This window comes from Manis pentadactyla, chromosome 3 (genome assembly GCF_030020395.1).
Source record: "Manis pentadactyla isolate mManPen7 chromosome 3, mManPen7.hap1, whole genome shotgun sequence".
In the NCBI taxonomy this organism is placed as follows: Eukaryota; Metazoa; Chordata; class Mammalia; order Pholidota; family Manidae; genus Manis; species Manis pentadactyla.
This window is the reverse complement of record NC_080021.1, coordinates 211,025,786-211,051,951: the sequence shown is the minus strand read 5'-3', so window position 1 is coordinate 211,051,951 and position 26,166 is coordinate 211,025,786. Positions and strand designations below refer to the sequence as shown.

The 26,166-nt window shown below is 37.5% G+C and overlaps 1 protein-coding gene and 1 pseudogene across 9 annotated transcripts in view; both read left to right on the top strand.

The window, feature by feature from the left end:
• DENND1A (DENN domain containing 1A) overlaps positions 1-26,166 on the top strand; it is a 553,926-nt gene that overhangs the window by 28,057 nt on the left and 499,703 nt on the right. The gene's annotated exons all lie outside the window — the stretch shown is intronic.
• LOC130683041 (14-3-3 protein theta-like) lies at positions 8,787-12,358 on the top strand (annotated as a pseudogene).

Below are 26,166 nucleotides of genomic sequence, written 5' to 3'. Positions count from 1 at the left end.
TGTTAAAAGAACATATGGGATGTGAACAGTTCCCAGGAATGTGTTGTTTTAATTTGTCTGATTTCTCTCAAACTATTCAAATTCAGTTAGACAATATCCATCATATCATGGATGGGTTTTCATAAATGTCTGGGTTGCCTAACTGGTTTTCTTGGTTTCACTGGAGATGGCTGGCAATTGTGGGTCTGCTTTGGTTGTGTAACTGTATTCCTATTATGTTAATGTGTGTGTGCAATTTGATTAGTAGTTTAAAACCTATACATGCTTAAGTTACTCTACAAGAAGATACGTCAAAGGGATAATCAATCTTCCCATGTTTTCTTCCGCCTGCTACTTCTGTAGCTTTTCTTCTTCCTTCCTAATTGCAACCCTTAAATAGAATTGGTGCCTCATATCGAATTTACCAAGTGTCGTGGTTCTTCCAAGTGGTAAAGATACCTCAAGACAAATGCTGGGCATAAAAGCCACAGGGCATAAATCTGAAAAGAAGTAAAAAGCTAACCTTTTCAAACAATATTGCTTCTCTCTCACCAACTTTACATTTCCCTGTATGGCCCTGGAAGATAACTGTTTAACCAGAGACGGGTAAGATTCCTCAAGGGAGGAACAACCTAAGACCGGCACAGCCATCAGGTGAGAAATTGGGGATCAACAGAGGTGAGGCTTAGAACCTCACTCCCCCTGTTTTGAGAGAAATCTTCTGCATCCGTGAATGTTTTGTTGCCCTTGTCTAGCTTGGATTAATACTTAGTCTACAGGCACACACCTGATCATCTACATTTGCTCTCTTACAGCACTAAACTATGTTTTCTACCTTTATCTTGCATCTACCTACCACTTCAGCATTTTATTAAAAAAAATAATAATAATAATAAGGGAGAAATGTGGGATTCACATATAAATCAAGTATAAAAATCAAACAAATATTCATATTTGACCTGATTGTTTATAGTTCATAATGTGTGATCAAAACCGAAGGTTTCTGTGATGACTGCCCTTGTACTGTTCACCATGTAAGAACTTGTTCGTTGTGCTTCAGAAGATTGGAGACTGACGAGAATTAGGCTTGGGGTGGATTAATGATTGTGCATTGAGCCCCCTATACAGAATTTTATTGTTGTTAACAACCATTTGATCAATAAATATGAGAGATGCTCTCTCAAAAAAAAAAATCGAATTACCAATGGACTGGGAACTATTAAGTCGTTTAAGAAATTGCTTCAGAGAAAGTGAACAATAGAATAGACACAGATACTTCCCTGAGAAATCTTTCTTGCCTCATCCACCATAAGTGACCACTCAATATGCCCCAGTTGTACCAGCATAATAATAAATCGTGCTCCCATCCATTAGCAAACAGTCCTGGTCTGGATGATAAATTAGATGGTCATCTTCAGCTCCCAGCCCTTCTCTGTTTTTCAGTCTTCTGGAAACCCATTTCAAGAAGGATTTCATCCCATTACCTTCCGGAAATAACTTTGTTCACAGTCATGAATAACCTATTTTAAAATTCAAGAGCTAATTCTCATCTTACGTGACACATCTCCATAGCCTAATAAAAGTACATCACTTCCTGTACCTTACTTCATGAATCATGTTCTTCCCTTGATTTCATGGAAACCACTCTATTGGGTCTCCTATCTGGCCACTCTTTCTCAGTCTTCTTTGCTACTTACTCTTCATCTGCATGAAAAGCACCCAATAAATATTTGTTGAGTACCTCTTCCAAAAAAAAAAAAAATCTCATAAACAAGTTTTGTGGAACCACAAAGAAATAATCATCTCCCATCACCATAAATTTTGAAAAGAAGTTATATTTTTACATCAAAAATAGGAACGTGATGTCAGATTAAGGGTGGTTTTAAAAATTGAATGAAATACCTTTATATAGAAAACATGTTACCTCCTTGTTCCTCTCTCATTTTGCTGCTGACTGGAAAGAGCTTCATTGCAGGCTGTCCTATAATTGGATCCATGGTCTTAACCCAGAATGGTGGCCTCAACTTCCAAACCCACAGCATTTTGTTTTACCACTTATGTGGCACCTAGTAATGTATTGCTGTTTTCCTTTACATTTTAATATGTTTTGTCTCTGACTAGGTTGTAAGCTCTTTAAGAGCTATTATATGTATGTGTTTAGATTACCCCACAAATATGTGCTGAAGGAGGTAAATTTAGATGCCTCTGATGATAGTTGAAACCTAGAAATATTTATAGAGCACACATTTGAGTGTATCATAGCTCTGAATGTTTATTTCATGAGAAAAAAGAAGTCTTAATATAAATCATGAGTCTTACTCATTTCTCTTCTCAGGAAAACTCATTCAATTAACAGACTTAACTGAGTGCTTGTTAAAAGCCAGGCCCTTTGTTAGGGGATTGTGAATAGAGATGAAGTGAAACAGGGTTCCTAGGCTAGGGGATAGTATGTACATGTAAGTAGAAAGTATGGAATACCACCTGGGGCAAGTCTTGTGACAATGTTGAGTGCGCAGCTGAGTTTTGTAAGGGAGTAAGGGGAGGCATTTGTTCATTCATTTATTCATTCATGCAACAAATATCTCTTAAGTACCTACTATTTGCGAAATCATCTAGTTGCATCTTGAATGAATATGACATTGGAGGTAGAGCACATTTTAGGCAGGGAAATTGTGGTCAAGAACTTACCTTTTTTTTTAAGTAATTTTTTAAATTAAGGTATTATTGATATACACTCTAATGAAGGTTTCACATGAAAAAACAATGTGATTACTACATTCACCCCTGTTATTGTGTCCCCCCCCATACCCTATTGTAGTCACTGCTCATCAGTGTAGTAAGATGCCACGGAGTGACTATTTCCCTTCTCTGTGCTACACTGCCTTCTCCATGATCCCCCCAACACCATGTGTGCCAATCATAATACCCCTGAATCCCCTTCTCCCTCCCTCCCCAATCACCATTCCCCACCCCTCCCCTTTGGTAACTGCTGGTCCCTTCTAGGAGTCTGTGAGTCTGTTGCTGTTTTGTTCCTTCAGTTTTGCTTCGTTGTTACACTCCACAAATGAGGGAAATCATTTGGTACTTCTCTTTCTCTGCCTGGCTTATTTCACTGAGCATAATATCCTCCAACTCCATCTATGTTGTTGCAAATTGTAGAATTTGTTTCTTTCTTATGGCTGAGTAGTATTCCATTGTATATATATACCATATCTTCCTTATCCACTCATATGGACATTTAGGTTGCTTCCATATCTTAGCTATTGTAAAAAGTGCTGCAATAAACGTAGGGGTGTATATGCCTTTTTGAATCTGAGAAATTATATTCTTTGGGTAAATTTCTAGGAGTAGAATTCCTGGGTCAAATCGTATTTCTCTTTTTAGTTTTTTGAGGAACCTCCATATTGCTTTCCTCAATGGTTGAATTAGCTTACATTCCCATCAGCAGTGTAGGAGGGTTCCCCTTTCTCCGCATCCTTGCCAGCATTTGTTGTTCTTAGTCTTTTCGTTACTGGCCATCCTAACTGGTGTGAGGTGATATCTCATTGTGGTTTTTATTTGCATTTCTCTGGTATTTAGTGGTATGGAGCATCTTTTCATGTGCCTGTTGGCCATCTGAATTTCTTCTTTAGAGAAGTGTCTGTTCATATCCTCTGTCCATTTTTTAATTGGGTTATTTGCTTTTTGGGTGTTGAGGCATGTGAAAGAACTTACCTTTTGATGGAACAGTGGAACTGGGTTTGAGTTCATATACTGCTACTTACTAGGTTTTTGTCTTTAGGCAAGCTATTTAATTTCTACCAGACTATTTTGTAAATTCACAAATACTCCCTACCTTACAGTATTTTCATTTTGATAAAATATATGGTATATAAAATGTTTAGCACAGTGCCCAGCCCTTCTGAAATAGGTCAATAAATGGTAAATATACAAGGCGTGTGTGTGTCTGTGTGTGACTGAGGCCTGATGAAAAGCTCAGTGTGACTGTAATGTAGGGTATGTGTGTGCAGGGGGTGGTGGCAGAACAGGCTTAAGATAGCTGAGGCTAAATTGCAAACAACTTGCATGTCATGTTAATGAGTATCTTTTTATTCCTGAATGCATTTGGGAGCCTTGGAGATTTATTTTTTTGTCTTTATTTCTAAACTGTGTAGTGGTGTGTAAAGCTGTAGCGTAGTAGTTTGGACTCTGGAGCCAAGCAGCCTGGGTTCTAGTCGCTGCTGCTTCTTTTCCTAAGTGCCTGACCTCAGGCAAGTACTTTAACCTATCTGTACCTTAGTTTCTTCATTGGTAAGTTGGATAATAAACATGCCTGTTTATCATGTTTGCTTTGTTTGCATTTGAGCCACTTTTGTTTTTAAAGCTATAGAACCATTTGTTAGAGGAAATTTTATTTGAAATTAGACATGTAAAATGGACATATAAAAAAGTAAGTCTATGTGGTGGGTCCCTTACATTCCCTTCCCTTCCCCCTAAGGCCTCTGAGCCATATCTACCCTAGAAAACACTGCTCTAGAGCAAGTGACTGGATGTTTTTCACTTAAGTATTTGTTGAATTGATGTTCAGGATGAAGAACTTAATACAAGTTGGGAACTTGGGAAATTAGCATTTGTATTAATCTAAATCAATATTTTGATACGGAAATCATGAACCTTCATATTAAAAACTCAAATATAACTTTGTATTTTGCAAATTAAAAAATATTTTGCTATCTTTCTGATTTAGAGATACCGCTACACAATGTCAGAGCTGGATGAGATCTTTCTTAGCAATATGTTTACAGATGGGTAAATTGGATTCTAGAGAGGGAAGTCTTTAAAGCTATGCTATCGCCAGTCCTCATGGTTTTTATGTTAGACCTCTTAGTCCACTGTTCTCTTTCATTTGCTCAAAGATGCACAGCCAGTTCATTCCTAGAACCGGGGTAAGCAGATTGTTTCCGCCCTTCTAGAACTCATGCTTCTTAAGCCAGTTGGTCTTACATAGTTTATGTTCTTGGCTTTAGCATTGACTTTGCTCTGAAGGGTCATTTGGTAAGTCTATGGGTTGTAGTTTGTTCCTCCAGTTGGTCTTGAAGCCCTCTGAGAGTATCTGAAGGCCTGGACCTAGAGTACAGGTTAACTCTGTGAAAAGAAAGGTATTCTAAAGTAAAAATCCGCATTTTACTATTTAAAGTAAACAGAGTAAGCAGACCCACTAAAGCTGAAAATTTTATGGGAAAATTAGTTATTTTCCTGTCTGTTAATGTTCTTTATATTAAGGAAATTGTAGGCACTTGAATGGGCCTCCATGACAAGTCACATAAAGGCTGGACCCAAACTCTTGGGAGCTAAGATTCCACAGCCAGTCTCCCAAGCACTCACACAGCCTGTAGGTTCTTCTGGTCTCTCAAGAACCACACAGATTCTTCTGTGTTGGATGTTCTCTGTCCCCCTTTTTATCTCAATGGGCTTTTCATATTTGTGCAAGGCCCAACGTTGATTACCTTTAACTTTCAAGCAAAATGGGTCCCAAACCTGGTTGGCAATGCATCAGAATCACCTGGGGGAGAACTTAAAATTTTTTTTCCAGGGACCCTACTTTAGACCTTCTGAGTCCAAATCTCTGGGACCTGGGAGTTTGTATTTTTAAAAAGATTCCTCAGGTGATTATGTTTGAACAGTTCACAGACCTGAGTTCAGGAACAATATAACTGACTTCAGCTCTGTGACTCAGTTCTGGATTCTTAGAGGAGAGAATCTGATTAACTCAGCTTATCAGATGTTAATTCTGGTCCATTTTTTTCTCTTTTTAAGGGTGAGAGTCTTATATTTTCCTTCCTAGTGATGGATGAATTTATAACAAATTCAAGCTATGTTCCCACAAAACGTTGGTGTTCTTTCTGTGAGTTTCTGCTAAAATTGAATGATGCTAGATATTTTTCTCCAAGTCACAGGAAGAAAATATGGACAGAATATTTCCATTTTAAGTAAAGCTTTCCTTTGAACAGAAAATCTTAAATTTAGTGTAATCAAATCCATCAGTTTTCACATTATGGTTTGTCCTTTCAAAGTTCCATATCCTTAGCTTTCTAAGTCTATTGTTTTGGCTTTGGATACTATCAGGGAAAGAGTGCAAGGAGAAAGTGCTAGTAGGAGATTAGATGAAACATGGAATAATTGTAGATAGAAGAGAAGGAATGAAATTACCTCAATTTCAATTTCAATTCCAAATTCTTTTCTATGTAGATGGCCGTGTTGTCTGCAAGAAGAACAAAATTTTATTTCTGTTTCCAGTCCATTGCTTTTTATTTATTTTTCTTGTGTTATTGCCCTGACTAGATTCTTTAGTGTGATGGGGAGTGGTGAGGGTGGACATTCTTGCCTTGTTTCCAATCCTAAGTCTTTCACCATGAAGTATAATATTATACTATGGATTTTAGTAGACATCCCTTGTTAGGTTGAGGAAGATTCCCTCTCTTCCTAGTTTCTGAATTTTTATCATGAATGTGTGTTGAATCTAATGAAATGCTTTTTCTGCAGCAGTTGATATAATTGTGATTTTTCTTCTTTAGCCTATTAATATGGTATAAACTATATTGCTTTTCAATATTGAGCCAACCTTGCAAACCCCAGAATAAATTCTACTTGGTTATGGTGTATATTGTTGAATTCTAGATGCTAAAATTTTGTTAAGGATTTTTGCATCTGTATTTGGGAAGGGTATTGGTATAGTGTGTGTGTGTAGTAGAATTATTTTTTGGTACTGTCTTTCTCTGGTTTTGGTATCAGGGTAATACTGGCTTTGTAAAATGACTTGGGAAGTGTTTCCTCCTCTTGTTTTCCAGAAGATAGTGTATAGAATTGATATTAATTCTTTAAATATTTAGTAGAATTTTCTGGTGAAACCATCTGCATCTATTGAGATGATCATTTGATTTATTTAGTTCATGTAGTTACCATGTCTGATGATCCTTATTTCTTGGTATAAATATTTTCCATCTGGCATCATTTCTTACTGACTGAAGGATTTCTAACATTTCTTGTGCAGGTCTGCTGGTGATGAATTTCCTCAGCATTTGTAATGTTTAAAAATCTTTATTTTGCCTTCACTTTTGAAATACTCTTGGGATAGAATTCTAGGTTGTTAATTTTTTCTTTCAGTACATTAAAGATATTGCCGTACTGTCTTCATATTTGCCTGGTTTCTGACAGGAAATCTGCTGTCATTCTGATCTATCTTCTAAAGGTAATATGTTTTTTGTTTTGCTTTAAAGATTTTCTCCTCACTACTGGTTTTGAGCAATTTGATATACCTTAGATTTCATGTTTCTTGTACTTGGGGTTAGTTGAGCTTTTTGGATCTGTGCTTTTATATTTTTCATCAACTTTAAAAAGTTTTTGACTGTTATTTCCTTCAAATACTTTTTCTGCCTCCCCCATTTTGGGGATTCTACTTACTGATCTATTAGGCTGTCTGAAGTTGTCCCATAGGTCAGTGATGCTCTGTTTTTTGTTTTGTTTTGTTTTATGCTTCCTCTGTTGCATCTTGGATAATTTCTAAAGCAGCTTCTTCAAATTCACTGGTCTTTTCTGCAGTGTTTTTTCTGCAGTTAATTCCATTTAGTGCATTTTTCGTCTCAAATGTTGTACTTTTTATATATAGAAATTCAATTTGGTCATTTTTTCAATCTTCTGTACTCTAACTTTTTGAACACATGGAATACATATGCTAAAATAACTGTTTTGAATGTCCTGCTGCTAATTCTAATGTTTATGTCACTTCTAGGCTGGCTTTGATTAATTTTGCCCCCACCTTGTTATGGGTCATATTTTCCTGATTGGTGATAAGCTTGGTAATTTTTTATTGACTGCCAGATATGGTGTATTTTACCTTGTTGGTGCTGGGTATTTTTGTATTCTTATGAATATTCTCGGACTTAGGGCAGTAATCTGAAGAAATTATAGGCTCACCTCCTTTGTTTTCTCTCTCTCAAGGGATTGCTGTGCTTCATTGATTGATGTCTTAGAAAAAGCATTGTTTCATATATTTTTTCAGTTACTTTGAAAGAGTTTGAGCCTTCTGGGTCTTGCTTTTAAGATTTGTTAGGTGTGACTGAAGCAGTACTCAATTTAGGACTATTTGCTTCCCATTACTAAGGTAATCCCCTTTTGCATGCTTTATCCATTGCACTATGAATCATGTATTTTTTCACCGTGGCTGGTGGGAACAGGCATTAGTTCTGGCCCTTCATGAGTACCAGGCACTGCTACCTCTAATCTTTTCTGGTAGTTCTTTCTCTAGCATCAAGTAATTTCCTCACACACATGTACTAATCAGTACTTAAGCTCTGTACTCAAGGGGAGCTTTTTGGATCTATGCCTTTATATATTTTTTTAATGCAATACAGTATTATTAAGTATAGTCACCATGCTGTAGATTACATCCCCATAACTTATTTATTTTATAACTGGAAGTTATATCTTTGAATCCTTTCACCCAATTTGTCCACCTCCTATCTCTGGCAACCACCAATCTGTTCTCTGTATCTTTGAGTTTTTTTTTTAATTCCAATATGGAGATGATACGGTATTTGTCTTTCTTGGTCTGACTTATTTCATTTAGCATAATACCCTGAAGGTCCATCCATGTTATCACAAATAGCAAGATTTCATTCTTTTTTATGGCCGAATAATATCCCATTGTATATACACACCACATTTTCTTTATAGTCATCTGTTGATAGATGAATTATATAGATATAAATATAACACACACACACACACACACACACACAATTTTTGTGTTTTGGTTGTTTCAGATAGAATGGTAAATCTTGTTCTTGCTATTTCATCTCAGCTGAAAGTGGGATTTCAGTGAATTTGACCTATGTTTATTTAAACTTTTGATGCCTGCTATTGACTGTATAAGATGGTGTGTGATTTAGTACCATTTTATATTTTGTTAAAGTGTGTATTTCAAGGTCATCTAAAGAGTGTCATGATTTTAAAATTCTCTACAATCTTGGCACATTTAAGAGTTACTGTGTATCACAACGGTTCCCAAATTTGATCATCAGAATCGCTTGGGAAAACAGATTCATAGATCAACTGATTATCAGCATCACTTCAGAAAATAGATTACTGAGCTTTACTCCTCATGTAAATTAGTCTTTAGTCATGGAATCTGGAATCTGATTTTTAAAAAGTTTCTCAGGTGATCCGAGATTCTTGAGCATCAGTACAATATACATGAAATTGGTAAGAGTATGAATTCTGTCATGGCTCTGCAATCTATGATGAGAAATCACCATGGTCCAAATGCAGCAATGCTAGAGGAGAGGCAAGTTCTTCTCAGAAAAGGGAACTTAAGAGAGGAACTCAATGCTCCTGGGCAGTGTGTGTGCGGAATTGAGAAGGCAGATCCACTCTATAATACCTGAGTCCCCTAGAACTTAGGTGTTCAGCTCTATGGGAGGCCAAGAGGAATGCACATGAGTCTTAACACCTTGGCCCATTGTTCTGAGGGACTTTTCTTTTGCTTTTGGGTTCTAAGACAGCAGCCACACACTGTGGTTTTGGAAGGGGTATGGAGGAAGAAAATTATTAGGCTGTAGTAATTTTCAGTTAGTTAAAAGTCAAAATTCAGCAGTGCACAAAAATAATTATACACTGTTACCAAATGGGATTTATTCCAGTTATGCTAGGCTGGTTCAACATTTGAAAATTAATATAATCCATCACAAGTAGTAAAAGAAGAAAACTCACATGATCATAAATAGATGCATAAAAAACACTTTACAAAATACAACACCTATTCATAAAGTTCTCAGTAAACTAGGAATAGAGGGAAACTTCCTGAACTTGAAAGAATATCTATGAAAAACTGACAGCTAACATCATACTTAATGGTGAGAAAATAGAAGCTTTTGCCCTAAGAATAAGAACAAGGCAAGGATATCCCATCTTGCCACTCCTTTTCAACATTGTACTGGAAATATTAGCTAATGCAAGAAAAGGAAATAAAAGGCATACAGATTGGGAAAAAGAAATAACACTGTCTTTGTTCACAGATGACATGATTGTAGAAAACCCAAACGAATCAACCAAAAAACTCCTTAAACAGATAAGTGATTGTAACAAGATTATAGGGGCCCCTTTCTGCCACTTTCTGCAGGTACTCTGCACACCTCCTCTCCATCTGGGAGGGTGCTTGCCCTCACTCTCCTCTTCCTATCCCCATGGAGAAAATGAAGCTGATACAGAAGCAAAGCTGGCCGAGCTGGCCGAGTGCTACAATGACATGCTACCTGCATGAAGACCGTGCCAAACTGTCTAGTAAGAGGCACAACCTGTTCTCGGTGGCCTACAAGGATGGGATCAGGGGCTGCAGGTCTGCCTGGATCCAGGCTCATCTCGAGCATCAAGCATAAAATTGGTATCTCTGACAAGAAGTTGCAGCTGATTAAGGGCTATTGGCAGAAAGCAGAGTCTGAACTGAGGTCCATCTGCACGAGGTGCTGGAATTGTTGCGTAAGTATTTAATAGCCAATGCACCTAATCCAGAGAGTAAAGTCTTTTATCTGAAAATGAAGGGAGGTTACTTCCAAAACCTTGCTCAAGTTCCTATTGTGATGATAGAAAACAAATGATAGGTAATTCCCAAGGAGCTTACCAAGAGGCTTTTGGCATAAGTGCAAAAGAGATGCAACCCACACACCCAGTCTTTGCCTGGGTCTGGCTCTTAACTTTTGTGTATTTTACTATGATATCATTAATAATCCAGAGCTTGCCTGCACACTGGCTAAAATGGCTTTTGATGAGGCCATTGCAGAACTTGATAAACTGAATGAGGATTCATACAAAGAGCACCCTCATCATGCAGTTGCTTAGAGACAACCTAACATTGTGGACATCAAACAGTGCAGGAGAAGAATGTGATATGGCAGAAGGGGCAGAAAACTAAGTGCATACAGGGTGTCATCCTTCTTCCCATCAAGGATCCTTTTACTCCATTCCTTATTCCATTTGGATTTCCTGTAGCAAAGAAACCCATTCATGTGTATAAAATCAACTGTTTATAGTCTTTAGCACAGCAGCTTGGAATAACTCCATTCCTTGATTTCTATTTGTCTTGGCCTTCCTGGTGTGCAGTTACTGCTGTGGAAAGGTATTCATAGCTTAATTTCATATAAACAAGTAACTTCCAAACACTTTCGTAGAGGACCAAAAATGTATCTGTTATTTAAGTAATCCGAACCAGTTCTGCAAGTGACTGTGTTTTGTATTACTGTGAAGATATGAAAATGTAGTTAATTAAAATTTAAAGTGTTCTACGTAACTTCTTAATTTGTACATTCCCTCCCTCATTCTTTGGGGATTTCCTTCCAGTAAACAACTTTTCCATGTTCCTAATGTATTCCTTTTTGGTAGGAAACCAGAAATATTAGATTGAGTGGAAAAGCATTTGATGTTTCTGGGCTGGTGGGGGACACAAATTGAAATGCTCCTATATCATATATGATGGAGGCCTTGTGTGTCAGAGTACAGGGAGCTTTCTTATTCACTCTTCATTTGCTGCTATTTAAGTTGACAACTTCTCTTCCAAATTAAAATTCACTTACACCTCAAAAAAAAAAAGGTTGTAGGATACAAGGTTAATATACAAGTCAATCACTTTCCTATATGCTAGCAGTGAACAAGTAGATTTGAAATAAAAACTACAATACCATTTATATTAGCACCCCCAAGTATGAAATAGGTATAAGTGTAATAAAATATGTGCAACATCTGCATGAGGAATATTACAAAGGTTTGAATAAAAGCAAAGAAAGAAATAAATAGAGAAATATTCCATGTTCATGGATAGGAAGATTCAATACTGTCAAAAAAAAGTCTGTTCCTTCCCAACTTGATTTATAGATTCAAAGCCATTACAATAAAAATACGAGCAAGTTACTTTTTGGATATATTGACAAACTGATTCTAAAGTTTATATGGAGAGGTAAAAGACCCATAAGAGCCAATACTATGCAAAGGGGAACAACAAAGTTGGACAGACTGACACTGACTTCCATACTTACTGTAAAGCTACAGTAAGCAACACAGAATGGTATTGATGATAGAGTAGACAAATGGATCAATGAAACAGAACAGGGAACTGAGAAGTAGATCCACATAAACGTACTCAACTGACCTTTGCCAAAGGAGCAAGGCAAGCCGACAGAGCAGAACTAGTCTTTTCAAGAGACAGTGCTGGAACAGCTGGGCATCCCCGGCAAAAAAGTGAATCTAGACACAGACCTCAAAATGGATCATGACCTAAATGTAAAACAGAACTATGAAACTCCTGGAAGATAACATAGGAGAAAGCTTAGATGACCTTGGATATGGCGATGCTTTTTTAAAATAAAACACAACAGGCAAAATCCATGAAATAACAATTGATAAGCTGGACTTCATTAAAATGAAAAACCTCTGCTCTGCCAAAGACAGTGTCAAGAGACTGAGAGGACAAGTGAGAGACTTGGGAGAAATATTTGTAAAAGATACATTTGATATATAAATCAAGTATAAAAATCAAACGAATATTCATATTTGACCTGATTGTTTATAGTTCATAATGCATGATCAAAACCTAAAGTTTCTGTGATGACTGCCCTTGTACTGTTCACCATGAGTAACTTATTCACTATGTAAGAATTTGTTCATCATGTAAGAACTTGTTCGTTATGCTTCAGAAGATTGGAGACTGACGAGAATTAGGCTTGGGGTGGATTAATGATTGTGCATTGAGCATTGACTCCCCTATACAGAATTTTATTGTTGTTAACAACCATTTGATCAATAAATATAAGAGATGCCCTCTCAAAAAAAAAAAGAAGATACATTTGATAAAGGACTGTTATCCAAAATACACAAAGAACTCTTAACAATAAGAAACAACCCAATTTAAAAAATGAGCCAGAGCAGAGACCTTAACAGACACCTCACTGAAGAAGATATAGAGATGGCAAGTAATCGTACGAAAAGATGTTCAACATCACATGTCATCAGGGAGATGCCAATTAAAACAAGTTACCACTTACACACCTATCAGAAGAGGAAAATTCAGAATACCGATGCCACAAATGCTGGCGAGGGTGTCAAGCCACAGGAACTCTCATTCATTGCAGGTGGAAATGCAAAATGGCACAGCCACTTTGGAAGACAGTTTGGCAGTTTGTTTCAATACTAAACATAGACTCGCTCCTTACTATTTACCTGAAGGAGTTGAACACTTATGTCCACACAAACACTGGCACACAGATTTTTTTTGTTTTTTGTTTTTATTAAAGTATTATTGATATACAATCTTATGAAGGTTTCACATGAACAACATTGTGGTTTCAACATTCACCCATATTATCAAGTCCTCACCCCCGCCCCCAATTGCAGTCACTGTCCATCAGCGTAGTAAGATGCTAGAGTCACTACTCGTCTTCTACATGCTGTACTGCCTTCCCCGTGACCTACCTGTATTATAATTGTGAATTTGAGCTGCACACACATGTTTATAGCAGCTTTATTCAAAATTATTAAAACTGAAGTGACCAACATGTCCTTCAACAGGGGAATGGGTGAATAAACTGTGGCACATCCAGGCAGAAGAATGTGATTCAATGCAAAAAGAAAATGAGCTATCAGGCCATGAAAAGACATGAAGGAACCTTAAATGCATATTATTAAGTGAACAAAGGCAATCTGCAAAGCCTCCATACTTTATCATTCCAGCTATGTCACATTTGGGAAAAGGCAAAACTGTGGTGACAGTAAAAATAACGGGCTTGGGGATCATTGAGGGATGAATATGTGGAGAAGAGAGGATCTTTAGGGCAGTGAAAATACCCTGATACTATAATGATGAATGTATGTCATTATACATTCGTCCAAACCCAAAGAAAACACTACCAAGAGTGAACCATAATGTAAACAGTACACTTTGAGTGATAATGATGTGTCAGTGTACGTTCATCAGTTGTAATGAATGTACCACTTTGGTGGATGTGTTGATAATGGAAGAGACTGTGCATATGTGAAGGCAGTATGTGTATGGGAAATTTCTATATCTTCCCAACTTTGCTGTGAACCTAAAGACTTCTCTTTTTAAGAAAAAAAAGGTCTTTAAAAAATCAAGAGAGTGAAGGTTACGTGAATGTATGCAGATGGCAAAACTCATAGAACTATACACTTGAAATTGGGAGCATTTCAGTGTGTATTAATATATATACAATTGCATGGATACAATTAGTACACAGTGTGCATTAATGTACATAGAATTGTATAGATATAATTGTTTATTGCATATATAAAGTTGGCTTAAAAGATACAAGAGTAAGGACTCTGGAGCCATACTGCCTGAGTTTGATAAATTCCAGCTCAATGTCTTAGAAGCTTTTGACCTAGTGAAGTCAAGTTTTTTAACTTAATTGTATTTTAGTTTCCTCCTGTGCAATATCAGAATGATAAAGCAGTCCTTTCACTGGGTTGTTGGGAAGATTAAATGAGATAATACATAAAAAGTGTTCATAACATGCTCCACATTGCTACTCATCAGAGAAATGCAAATTAAAACCACAATGAGATATCACCTCACACCAGTAAGGATCGCCACCATCCAAAAGACAACAACAAATGTTGGCGAGGCTGTGGAGAAAGGGGAACCCTCCGACACTGCTGGTGGGAATGTAAATTAGTTCAGCCATTGTGGAAAGCAGTATGGAGGTTCCTCAAAAAACTAAAAATAGAAATACCATTTGACCCAGGAATTCCACTTCTAGGAATCTACCCTAAGAATGCAGCAGCCCAGTTTGAAAAAGACGGACGCACCCCTATGTTTATCGCAGCACTATTTACAATAGCCAAGAAATGGAAGCAACCTAAGTGTCCATCAGTAGATGAATGGATAAAGAAGATGTGGTACATATACACAATGGAATATTATTCAGCCATAAGGAGAAAACAAATCCTGTCATTTGCAACAACATGGATGGAGCTTGAGAGTATTATGCTCAGTGAAATAAGTCAGGCAGAGAAAGACAAATACCAAATGATTTCACTTATTTGTGGAGTGTAACAATGAAGCAAAACTGAAGAAACAAAATAGCAGCAGAATCACAGAACCCAAGAATGGACTAACAGTTACCAAAGGGAAAGGGACTGGGGAGGATGGGTGGGAAGGGAGGGATAAGTGGGGGAAAAAGGAAGGGACATTATGATTAGCATGTATAATGTGTGTGGGGCACAGGGAGGGCTGTGCAACACAGAGAAGACAAGTAGTGATTTTACAGCATCTTACTATGCTGATGGCCAGTGACTGTAATGGGATTTGAGGTTGGGACTTGGTGAAGGGGGGAGCCTAGTAAATGTAATGTTTGTCATGTAATTGTAGATTAATGATACAAAAAAAAGTGTTCATAGCAATTTCTGACACATAGTTAAGTGTTTAGGAAGTGTTAACAAGGTGTAGAAACTACTTGCTTTTGTGTAGTGTATCCACTCTTTATTAAATGGGGTAAAATGGTGGTGATACCCTTCCTCAAAGGCTTGGTTTGAGGATTAAATAAGAAAGAACAGGAAAGTAAGTTATCAATAAATCAAGGGCCTTGTTGCATATTTCCATAAAGAGCTCCCCGAATCCCCTGAAAATACATATAAAATTTTTTAACTTAAGTACGTTTTTCTGGGGAGGTAGTAAAGCTTTTCTGTACTCCTCCCTGTGTCTAGTATTAAGACTTGCTACTTTAAACAATTTTCAGTAGTTTTTGGATAGGCAGCATGGTATGTTGGAAAACTCTTGTCTGTGTCTAGTATTAAGACTTGCTCCTTTAAACAATTTTCAATAGTTTTTGGATAGGCAGCATGGTATGTTGGAAAACCCTTGGGTTTTGGAATCTGAAAGCCAGGATTTGAATGGAATCCTATCACTTCTAGTCTCACTTTCCTTTCCTGTTAAGCAGGAAAAATAATACTATCTCACTACCTGACAAGGTTTTGACAATCAGTTTCAGAAACATATGTGAGAGTTTCAAGTAACCACAAAGCATTATACTGTTGTTCACATTATTACTGATTGAGAGATATAAATATATATCCATATCCAGAGACTTGTTTGATTTTTATCTGTTGCATTTGCTCTTTATTTTTTCCTCTCTGGAGAAGAGACTTTTTCCTCCAGTTTTGATTAAATGTGAATTTCTCACTGCACAATCTACTCCTTGTTCTTAAAAGTTCCTTTATTCCCTAGACTAATGTTTCTATTTAGATAGTGCCTTGATTGCTTTTAGTTATAGTATTTGAAAGCTTAAGAGTTTTGAGGTTTTGAAATCAAAGTCTATCATTCATAAGGTGAAGACGTTTTATCTTCTGTAATAATAATATTATCCTTTACATTGGTTTAGTATCTTTTGTTTTAAAGCACTTTCTCATTTTCTGTCATTTGATCCCCGAAATAGTTTTTGAGATGAGCATGACAGGTATTATCTGTTCACAGGGGAGGAAGCTCATGTGTGAAAGGCTAAATGGCTTCATAGTGAGTAATTGATCTACCTGGGATTTGAACCCAGGCCTTCTGATACTTAGTCTGGGATTCTTTCCATAGAACCACACCTTATCGTTGTGAGAAAGTCTTGGTAAAATACAGGTCAGGGAAACTATTATTACCAGATGGTGGTTTAAAATTTTTTTTGAAACAACCAGACTCTTACAGAAAAGTTGGCAGTACAACATAAATAACTTAAAGCAATTTCGAGTGAGGTTCTGTCCTGGTGCCCCATCAGCCCCTAAGTACTTCAGTGGGCTTTTCCTACAGACAAGGGCATTCTCCCATAAAGCCACAGTATAACCATCAAAATCAGGAAACTAACATTGATTCATTACATACATCTAATCCTTAGGCTCCATTCAAATTTCAGTAGTCCCAGTAATATACTATACTTTATTATAGCAAAGGATCCAGTTTGGAATCACACATTACATTTAGTTGTCATGTCACTTTAGTTTCCTTTGGTCTGGAAGAGATTTTTAATCATCCCTTGATTTTCATGAACTTGATGCTTTTGAGGATTACAGGCTAGATATTTTTTAGAAGGTCCCTCAATTTGAATTTATTTTATGTTGCCTCAAGATCAGAGTCACTTTAAGGATAATCCAAAACAGGAATATCATAGAAGTGATGTTGGGCTGTCCTCATTGCATTCTAGCAGTTTGTCCCATACTTATGGTGATCACTTTGATAAGGTAGTTTTTGCCCAACTTCTGCACTGAAAAGTTACCCTTTCTCCCTTGCAGTTAGTAACTGTCTTGTGGGAGGTTACTTTGAAACTATGTAAATGCTCCATTTCTCATTAAATTTTTAATTTATTCACTTATTTATTTCAATAGGGACTCATGCTTCCCTGTTTTATTTGATGGGTTAATAATCTGTTAACATTATTACTGGTTTTGATGCTTAAATTACCCCAGATTTGGCCAGGGGAAGACTTATCAAGATTGCTTTTTTGACAGTTTCCATCATTCTTTGAGCACTTTGCTTGTGTTACACTATAACATTCCAAGCTCATCTTGTACTTTCTCTGCTTCAGCCCTGGAACCAGGTATTTCTCCAAGGAGTCCTGGTTCCTGTTAGAGGAGAATTGTGTTTAGAAGCCAGGGTCTGGGTACTAGGTATGTTCCTTGCTATTGGGTTATTATGGCTGCCAGGCACTGCTAGACAGAGCCAGGAAACATGTGTGTGTTAAGTCAGGGTACATTTTATTTCTTTATCTTATATTTGTTGAATACCTTCAGTTCACACTAGTATCTCCAGTTCAAATCCAGCTCCATAGAATGGGTTGTAGTTTTCTGCTAACTTCACCTGTGAGAAAGCAGGCCCTCCTTACTGGTCTTGCGCTTTGGCTAGGCACACTGAGCCTTCACCCCGCCTCATGTGGATGTTCTCCTCTTTCACCTTGCTATCCTGGGATCACAGTGCCTGCTCTGGTGGTTTGACATGCCCCTGCCCTCCCACTGACCTGTTAATACCCTGCTTGGACTCTTGGCTCCCCATTGTGCTGGGCAAGGCTTCCCCACACCACATGGTAAACCTCCTCATACCTGCCTGGGCTTCCATACCCCACCAAGGGCGCCCTTGTTCTTGGCCATGCTCCTCACCCTCATGGGCTCTGACACACATGTCCCTCCATGGGACACTCACTTCATTCCATCTGTGTTTCAACATCTGCAGGCCTGGCTGTCTTGTGTGTGAATGCCCTTCTCACCCTGCTGGAGTTCTGGCTCCCCATTCCAGTCTGCTTCCCCTGAGTGGATGCCTTCCTCATCCACTTGAATTTGACACCATATTGCCAGGCTACACCTCAGCAGGGATGTCCTCCTATCCTGTCACGTCTGACATCTCTTGTCACATCGCCCCTTTGTGGGGACATTTTCCTTTGCTCTGCCCATGTAATAGTTTTAGGACTAAATTATTCAGAAAGAGCAGAGGAAAAGTTAGGGAAGGGGAGGCTTTTAAATACTTTTTGAAGGACAAAAATGGTTATTGTTAATGAAATAGATGTGACCTTTGCAAATGCTATTGATACAGTTAATGTTAAGTCTAGATTTTATACTGCAGCTCAGCACAGGAGAGAATTTCTTTATGTTGTATGGAGTACTGCACATCACATCGCTGAGGGGTGTGCATGCTGTGTTTTTCTGCTTGGAATGCTGCTAAGCTTCTTCCAGTTAACTTGCTTTTTGCACATAGTGGTATAAGAATCTTTTCTTAGGGATGTTTGGAAAGATGAAACTTTGTAACTCTTCTCACAGTAGTATCTGTGTATCTTTACTAATCTGATCCTGAGAACATTATTAGAAATGAAGTGTAAAATCTTGAAATGATTTGTTTATATAATTATACATCTAAATTAATCATTTTCTAAGTCTCAACAATGACTACTTCTATGGAGGTGTTAACTTGTTGTGGGTTAGAAAGCCCTCTTTGATACGGCATTTTCAGTCTGGAGAAATAGTGTTAATTTCAGAGTCCACTGAAACAAATGGAGACTTGTTTTAGATATATTAACACTGCCTTTTAGCTTGTTTGTCTAGCTTAGGGGAATCAATGTTTATTAGGTGAAGTTTGCTAGCATGTTCTGAAGTCTATACAGTTTCTTTTGACCATGTTGTCAATTTTAAGAGTTCATTTGGTCTGAATTTTGAAATATACTCAGCCCCCTCAGCATGTAAGTTTGTAACTAAAACAGTGTGCTGAAGTCAAATCCTTAACCTATAGAGGATAGGTTGCTATTTTGCTTGATGAATACTAGCTTGTTTGAAGATTTGATGACTGTGAATAATGGGTCTGAGCACTATGTGTGTTTCAGTTTGTAGCTCTAAAGAACACTTACTTAAAGGGATGAGGACCTAGTATTGTGACATGATTACTAAATGCAACAAAAATTTATTTTGTGAGTAGTTTGTGTTAACATTTTTCTCTTAATCTCATAATATGTTGTAATAGAAGAAAAGGAGATCCTAATTGAAAGCTGATGATCCAGCAGTGATCAATAACATAATGCTCTAAAAAAAAAAAAACCAAAAAACAACAAACCCGAAAAACCATTAAGCTTTTCTGCTGCCTGAATTTATTGTCAAAGCCTTTGTCTGTTTCATAACTTCACGCTGAGTGTACTTAATCATTTTGTGAACTTGGCCCTTCCAGTGAATCACTGAGAATTGTGTTCAGAAGAGTGGTATTGAATAGAAATCCTCTCTTGGCTTACTTTCAGGCTTCATTCTCCCAGAAGCAAGAACTGAGCAGACCTCCCTTCTTTCAAACACATTTCAGCTGTTTGTGTGTCATTTTTCTCTAAGAGCTGAGGCTGTTGTCAGAAGGTGTGACTTACTGATACCTTTGACTCCAAAGGAAAATGTCTTTAAAGAGTAACAGTTATGGGTAAGCAGTGTGTATATGGTAAACTACCTCTTGTGGGAGGAAGAGAAGCAGTTATTGGGAGCTGGAAACCACATGTCCAATGTTGGAGGAAATCTCTTTAATCAAACATTTATTGTGCCAGGTATTTGGACTCGTGTTATCAAAAGACATTTGGTGCCCTCGAGGAGCTGCCAGTCTGGTGGGGAAGACAGATATTTAAATAGAGGCCCACTGTGGTTTTCTACCTTGGCTGCACAATGGAATAATTTGGGGAGCTTTAAAAAAATAGTGATACTTGGAGATTCTGATTTTATTGTTCTGGGGTGTGGCCTGGGCATCAGGACTTTTCAGAGCTCCCTAGGTAATTGTAATTTTGTCAGGGTTTGAATGTGGTAAGAGCCACAGAGTGGGGAAGCCCAGGATGCCATAGGAGCACACTGGAGGGATATTTAGCGCAGTCTGGGCTATGAGTGGGGGGGACTGAGAAGGCTTCCCAGAGAGGAGAAAAATGCCTGAGCTGACGCTTGGTGAATGAATTTGTAAGGTGCAAAACACTAGAAAGACTGTTGTTTGTGGAAGCGCAGCTGAACAATGTAGATGGTAAAGTGGCTGTGCCTTTGGATGATCCACGCCGCTTCTGCTGCTTCCTCACCTGGACTTTGGTCACTTTATCCACTGAGTTTCAGTGGCCTCAGTCTCCACCTCTCAGTAATAGTTCCAGGCTTGTTGAAGATTAACTGAGATAATGTGTGTAATGTGCTTAGGCTCATGCCTGTCACATAGGCAACAGTCAGGCAGTAGTGTTAGTAGTATGGTAATGATAGTATTAGAGAACCAGAGCATGGTTTGTTTAGAGGGCTACAAGTACTTCTGTACAGTTGGATGTTAGGGTGCAAGGCTGCTGGAGGTAAGGGTGGGCAGCAGAACAAGATGCTTGGCAGGTAGGTAGGGTTCCAGATCCTGGAGGCATAGGAGTATAAGGCAATAATGTGATATCATGGCAGAACCAGGGCATTTCCATGGTAATATGTTAAGATATATCATGAAGTGTTCTGGGAAAACTTGGGTCCATATTGGCAGATTGGCTCTGAACATGGTATTCTCAGTGTCGTTACATGTATAATAGCAGTGAGTATTAATAGGACCGAAATAGGATTTTCAGTTCTTTAGCCAAGTCCTTGAAAATATTGAACATCTTGAAGAGTAATGGAGGATATAAGCAATCTCAAGGTAGTTCCAGAGATTCTGGAAATTGTTATTGTCTTAGTTGTTTATAGGCTTAATGAAAATATTAAGTAAGAGCTTGGTCATTTGCATTTAGAGGAGACATTTTTAAATTTCTTTTTTGATTTGCAGAGAAATAGAAAATGCTATTGGCTTCACTGGCCCTTAAAATAACTTATGTATATTTGTTGGTATGTTATATAACTTATCAAAACATTAGTCATCACCTCTTCCATAAGGCAACATGTAAATAATCATGGATAAGCATGACTATAACTTACAATTATAGTCCAATATGTTCTTAATGTTTTAGTCAGCTTTTTGCTCTTCTTTGAGACTGGCATAATCTTTGGCTCTGTGTAATAGAACTCTGGCAGTTATTTGAACTGAGTAAGAAACTTAAGTAGTTTTATTATTACTCATTTGAGTGAGCCAGTAACTATGCATAGCAATAGAAGAGTGAGTTTCATTGCTTCTACAAATGCCTTTTTTCTTTGAAATCTGTGTTTTATTGCAAAAGCACTACTTGAATAGATTATTGAGGTATACCCTATGTTTTATATTGGATGAATTAATTATTTGACAAACATTTGATAGTCATTTGTCAAATGCTACTGATACAGATCCTTGGTTCCTAAAGTGTAATCACTAGTCCAGCAGCATCAGAGTTACCTGGATACTTTCATAAATGCTAATTCTTGGATCCAGAAACTCGGGTGGTAGGGCTGGAAACCTTTTAACATGCTGACGTTTGAGAATCAAAGAAGTATATAATCACTCCTATCATTTATTGGAATCTTTTAGACCCCAGGAAGCCTAGTCTGCCTTTATTCCTTCTACTCAATATTTATTTGATTCTGGCTACATGCCAGGTACATGGGAACCACTGGTGGGTATGATAGACAAAATCTCTGCTGTCCTACGGTTTAGAGGCGGGAGACTGACAATGATGCAAAATTGGAATAGGTAATGATACAGAGAATTTAAATTAGGTGGTAGGGAGTGTTTTGAAAAGGCCTTTCTGAGGAGGTCAAGTATAAGCTGAGTTTTGAATGATAGGAAGGGCTATCTATCTGAAGATCAATAAAAGGGCTGTAAGATGGGGGTGAGTTTCATGTGTTTGAGGAGCAGAAAGAAGGCCAGGGTGTCTGGGCAGTGGCCAAGGGGAGAGAGAGGCAGAAGCCAGATCATGTAGGACCTCATAAGGACCTTTTTTTTTTAACCGCATTTTAAAAAAATTGTAAAATACATAAAACATAAAACTTACCATTTTAACCATTTTTACATGTACAGTTCAGTGGTATTAAATACATTCATATTACTGTGCAACTGTCACCACAATCCATGTCCAGAACTAAGACTTTTACTTTGAGTGATATGGGGAGCTCTCAGAAGTTTTGAGCAGAGGACTGACTACCTGATCTTTAGAATAAAAGGATTACTAAGTTGAAATATGACTGGAGGAGAACAAGGAAAGAAGCAGCAAGACTAGTCAGAGTATTGTAGTAATTGAGGTGAGATTATGGTGATCTGTCAAGGATGCTAGAGTTGGGGATGCTAAGGATCATGGAGACTCTGCACACACACACACACACACACACATATATATTTTATTTTGCTATCATTAATGTACAGTTACATGAACAACATTATGGTTACTAAACTCCTCCTATTATCAAGTCCCCACCACATACCCTATTAGAGTCACTGTCCATCAGCGTAGTAAGATGCTATATAATTACAACTTGTCTTCTCTGTATATACTGCCTTCCCTGTGTCTGACCCCCTACATTATACATGCTAATCGTAATGACCCTTTTTCCCCCTTAACCTTCCCTACCCACCCATCCTTCCCAATCCCTTTCTCTTTGGTAACTGTTAGTCCATTCTTGGGTTCTGTGAGTCTGCTGCTGTTTTGTTTCTTCAGTTTTTGCTTTGTTCTTGTACTCCACAGATGAGTGAAATCATTTGATACTTGTCTTTCTCTGCCTGGTGTATTTCACTGAGGATAATACCCTCTAGCTCCATCCATGTTGTTGCAAACGGTAGGATTTGTTTTCTTATGGTTGAATAATATTCCATTGTGTATATGTACCACATCTTCTTTATCCATTCATCTACTGATGGACACTTAGGTTGCTTCCATTTCTTGGCTATTGTAAATAGTGCTGCGATAAACATAGGGGTGCATCTGTGTTTCTCAAACTGGGCTCCTGCATTCTTAGGGCAAATTCCTAGAAGTGGAATTCCTGGGTCAAATGGTATTTCTATTTTTAGTTTTTTGAGGAACCTCCATACTGCTTTCCACAATGGTTGAACTAATTTACATTCCCACCAGCAGTGTATGAGGGTTACTCTTTCTCCACATCCTTGCCAACATCTGCTGTTTGTCTTTTGGATGGTGGCCATCCTAACTGGTGTGAGGTGATAACTCATTGTGGTTTTAATTTGCATTTCTCTGATGATTAGTGATGTGGAGCATCTTTTCATGTGCCTGTTGGCGGTCTGAATTTCTTCTTTGGGAGAAGTGTCTGTTCAGCTCCTCTGCCCATTTTTTAATCAGCTTATTTGCTTTTTGTTTGTTGAGGTGCGTGAATTCATTTGGATATCAACTCCTTATCAGATATGTCATTTATGAATATATTCTCCCATACTGTAGGATGTCTTTTTGTTCTACTGTTGCTATCCTTTGCTGTACAGAAGCTTTTTAGTTTGATATAGTCCCATTTGTTCATTTTTGCTTTTGTTTCCCTTGCCTGGGGAGGTATGTTTATGAAGAAGTCGCTCATGTTTATGTGCAAGAGATTTTTGCCTATGTTTTTTTCTAAGAGTTTTATGGTTTCATGACCTACATTCAGGTCTTTGATCCATTTTGAGTTTACTTATTGTATGGGCTTAAACAGTAGTCCAGTTTCATTCTCTTACACGCAGCTGTCCAGTTTTGCCAACACCAGCTGTTGAAGAGGCTGTCATTTCCCCATTGTATATCCATGGCTCCTTTATCATATATTAATTGACCATATATGCTTGGGTTTATATCTGGGCTCTCTAGTCTGTTCCATTGGTCTATGGATTTGTTCTTGTGCCAGTACAAAATTGTCTTGATTACCATGGATTTGTAGTAGAGCTTGAAGTTGTGGAGCATAACACTCCCCGCCACTTTATTCTTCCCTTATCAGCATTGCTTTGGCTATTCAGGGTCTTTTGGGGTTCCATATGAATTTTAGAACTATTTTCTCTAGTTTGTTGAACAATGCTGTTGGTATTTTGATAGGGATTGCATTGAATCTGTAGATTGCTTTAGGCAGGATGGCCATTTTGACAATATTAATTCTTCCTATCCATGACCATGGGATGTGTTCCCAATTATTGGTATCTTCTTTAATTTCTCTCATGAGTGTCCTGTAGTTTTCAGAGTATAGGTCTTTCACTTCCTTGGTGAGGTTTATTCCTGGGTATTTTATTCTTTTTGACGCAATTGGGAATGGAATTGTTTTACTGATTTCTCTTTCTGCTAGTTCATTGTTAGTGTATAGGAATGCAACAGATTTCTGTGTATTAGTTTTGTATCCCACAACTTTGCTGAATTTAAATATTAGATCTAGTAGTTTTGGAGTGGATTCTTTAGGGTTTTTTATGTACAATTTCATGTCATCTGCAAACAGGGACAGTTTGACTTCTTCCTTGCCAAGCTGGATGCCTTTTATTTCTTTGTATTGTCTGATTGCTGTGGCTAGGACTTCCAGAACTATGCTGAATAGAAGTGGGGAGAGTGGACATCCTTGTCTTGTTCCTGATCTTAAAGGAAAAGCTTTCAACTTCTCACTGTTAAGTATAATGTTTGCTGTGGTTTTGTCATATATGGCCTTTATTATGTTGAGGTACTTGCCTCTATACCCATTTTGTTAACAGTTTTTATCACGAATGGATGTTGAATTTTTGTCGAACGCTTTTTCAGCCTCTATGGAAATGATCATGTGGTTTTTGTCCTTTTTGTTGATGTAGTGGATGCTGGATGATGTTGATAGATTTCCAAATGTTGTACCATCCTTGCATCCCTGGGATGAATCCCATTTGATCATGATGGATGATCTTTTTGATGTATTTTTGAATTCTGTTTGCTAATATTTTGTTGAGTATTTTTGCATCTATGTTCATCAGGGACAATGGTCTGTAATTTGCTTTTTTTGTAGTGTCTTTGATGTTGGCCTCATAGAAAGAGTTTGGGATTATTCCCTCCTCTTCTACTTTTTGGAAAACTTTAAGGAGGATGGGTATTATGTCTTCACTAAATGTTTGATAAAATTCAGCTGTGAATCCATCTGGTCCAGGGGTTTTGTTCTTAGGTAGTTTTTTGATTACCAATTCAATTTCTTTGCTAGTAATTGGTCTTTTCAGTTTTTCTTTCTTCCTGGGTCAGCCTTGGAAGGTTGTATTTTTCTAGAAAGTTGTCCATTTCTTCTAGGTTATCCAGTTTTTTACCATATAATTTTTCATAATATTCTCTCATAATTTGTATTTCTGTTGTGTCCTTAGTGATTTTCCTTTTTGACTCTGTTTGTGTGTGTAGACTCTTTTTTTCTTCATAAGTCTGGCTAGAGGTTTATCTATTTTGTTTATATTCTTGAAGAACCAGCTTCTGCCTTCATCGATTCTTTCTATTGCTTTATTCTTCTCAATTTTATTTATTTCTGCTTTCATCTTTATTATGTCCCTCCTACTGACTTTGGGCCTCATTTGTTTTTCCTTTTCTAGTTTCATTAATTGTGAGTTTAGATTGTTCATTTGGGATTTTTCTTCTTTCTTGAGGTAGGCCTGTATTACAATATATTTTCCTTTCAGCATGGTATTCACTGCGTCCCATAGATTTTGTGTTGTAGAATTATTGTTGTCATTTATCTCCGTATATTGATCTCTGTTTTTATTTGGTCATTGATCCATTGATTATTTAGGAGCATGTTATTAAGCCTCCATGTGTTTGTGGGCTTTTTCATTTTCTTTGCATAATTTATTTCTAGTTTCATACCTTTGTG